The sequence below is a fragment of the Branchiostoma belcheri genome, unplaced genomic scaffold (assembly GCF_001625305.1).
Source record: "Branchiostoma belcheri isolate BF01 breed outbred unplaced genomic scaffold, Haploidv18h27 scaffold377, whole genome shotgun sequence".
Lineage (NCBI taxonomy): Eukaryota > Metazoa > Chordata > Leptocardii > Amphioxiformes > Branchiostomatidae > Branchiostoma > Branchiostoma belcheri.
Genome location: NW_017803995.1, coordinates 1,941 through 4,589, shown reverse-complemented (window position 1 = coordinate 4,589; position 2,649 = coordinate 1,941). Strand labels below are relative to the sequence as shown.

The 2,649-nt window shown below is 39.8% G+C and overlaps 1 long non-coding RNA gene across 1 annotated transcript; it reads right to left on the bottom strand.

The window, feature by feature from the left end:
• Nucleotides 1–1,344: 1,344 nt before the first annotated feature.
• Nucleotides 1,345–1,572, bottom strand: LOC109476442. The gene is made up of 2 exons (XR_002140615.1): nt 1,504–1,572; nt 1,345–1,433 (listed from the first exon to the last, which is right to left on the bottom strand). It is a non-coding gene; the product is annotated as an uncharacterized LOC109476442 (long non-coding RNA).
• Between the last annotated feature and the right edge of the window lie 1,077 nt (nt 1,573–2,649).

Sequence of the window (2,649 nt, the reverse complement as noted above, 5' to 3'; positions counted from 1 at the left end):
TTGTTTATGTCCGTGTTTGCGTGTCTTATTTTTCTACTTGTACCGAAAATCCCTTTATAAGTTGCGCCCTCCCTCGTGAGTCCCCGTGAGTTTTTATTTCCCATTTCGTTTTTTTCCCGAGATTTTACGCAGCTGTGATGCATGCAGCAAATACCGTGGAAAACCTGTTACCGATAAACGTACTCTGTTTCACATATCGGCTGTTAGTCAGCAACCGGGTACTCTTGTCCACCTATAGTGTTATGCGGCCAATGCCTCGTCTGTATTCAGCGAAAACATTTTGCTCTCAATGAAACTACCTCTGTCCCCTCCTAAAATAATTCTACTCTACGGATGCACCGTTCAACAAATATAGCTTAACCATTTTTTTTCGATTGACGCGCTCACGCGTCAATCGAAACTATGCTGACTTTCCTACATGCTCCCTGGTCCGACCGACCGTCCGTTGTTCGTTCGTCCTACATCCGGGCTATTTCTGTTGACCGAGTCCCGTCATTGTGTCTGCACTTCCTGGTCTCTTATGCATGAAGCACTAAAAACTGGGCTACTATGTGATAAAATGTCAACATAGCTCTATGTTTGACACAAATATACATTTCAAATATAATTTCACGTTAATTGTTCTTCCTCAGGAATGTCAACTCGTTTTATAAATACTCCTTTTAAAGCCTAGCTTTCATGGTTACTCTAATGGCTCGATTGGTAGCGAGGCTGTAATTTTCTTTTTAACAGACGCTGTTTTGCTTTTAACACTCAAAAACTAATTATTCAAGTCTCGACATATGTTTTTTTTTCAATTTTCTTTTTAACATCTGCTGTTTTGCTTTTTAACATTCAAAAACTAGTTGTTAACGTTACTACTTATTATTTTAACATAAAAAAACTAGTTGTTATTACTGTTTTTCCATTATATGGGCAAGTGTTGCCTGATATTGCATTCTTGGGGATTAACATTCTCGCTATGGGTAATATATTACATGTAGTATGGTCATTGACAAGCTGTCAATATAAAAAAAACATGCACAATTGAAATCAATTGCTCCTGACATCACATAAGAAATCTTTGTATTTCAGATTTGATAATTAAGAATCTAATTTCCTCACTTAAAAATGACGTGAACTAGCTCCTAATGAGCATCAATTCTGGTTATATCTTTTCCTAAACTATCTACATGCCAATAGTGACAATCCCAATGTACATGTGTATGTAGTATAGCATAGCTAGATTTCAATCAAATACTTTATTATCACTTTACAAAAAAAACATATTTTTTTTGCATACGATTTTGTTGTGCAAAAATACAACGGCGTCAATCGACAGCTTTTTATAAAAGCACTTGTTTTGTCTCCTGGAAGAGTTTTTCGCTGCCGAAAAATCGACCGTAAAGTTGGGCTGCAAATCCGACATTCTGGCGGCGGCAGTCGGTACGGCCCTTTGTTGCATTCCAAAACGTGTTCAATTCCAAATCATGATTTGGAATAACACGTTTTGGAATGCAACACCTTCCCGCGCTGATTTTGACGGAGGTGTTCGAGTTGCTAGGGCGTTGCTAAGGGGGGCGTGGCTTATGGAATAGTCTGATTGCTCCGGCATAGTCTGATTGCTCCAGTAGCCGTTTTACGTGTGTCTTTTCTTTCAAATATAACGATAAGTAAACAAAACATTTTTTTTTTAAATTCCTGTCTTTCTTGTTGTCACAAAATGTCACACAAGTATATTACCTTGGCTACATGCTGGTAAATGACCATGCTATATTTTAAGGCAATGACCATGCTATTTGCGGTCGGGTGGTCTATGGAGAAATTTCAAGAGACCGAAAAGGTGGTCGCCTTAGGAGGAAGTTGCCCTACCAGATCTGACTGCATGTTGTTTTATCGAACAGTGAACAGCCTAACGCTCAGGACCAGCAATACCTCTGTCCACTCTGGCAGTGTTGACTCTTTGACAGTTGAAATCTTCTCTGACCTTTGTGATGATGTCTGCACAAACACAACTGTATCCGGACTTACAGACGTCGGGTACGTAATATAAGATACGTGTAGCTTGAACATAAATGTAGCTGCTTTATGTAGTCTCGGTCTGATGGTTCGCCCTTTTCAAGTTACAGCCTTTCAGACAAAAATTGCCCAGAGTTGGATGAGACGTCTACTTATAACCATCTTATTTAAAACGGACAGTACAGTTTCTTGTGGTGACAATGTGGTGCACAGTTAAATCTGTAACCCTTCACAAGAGTTGTGTACTACCGTAAATGCATTTTTTGTTCGCGAGAGTTTTAACTTCGCGATATTCACGAAGAGCTTCTTGTCGCAAAGTCATCTCCTCGCGCAATCGCGAACTTTTGTTCCGTACCGCCCCCCTCCCCCACAAACCATGCCCACCGTATACGAAGACAACAACAAAGTATACTAGTACTAAGACTCGAAGAATAACATCGTTTTTGTAATGAAATTCATTTAGTGAATCTTTGATTGTATCTTCCCACATGCACAACATCAAAGCACCGAGTACGATCGAACCTTTGCCGCTCCCAATTTCGGACGTCCCACAAGGCTTCGACTTACAACTTCAGGAGCGGACTGGCTCAAACTCGACTGGGTAAGCTGATATAATATCATGAACTTTGAACAGACTACTACATATTATGT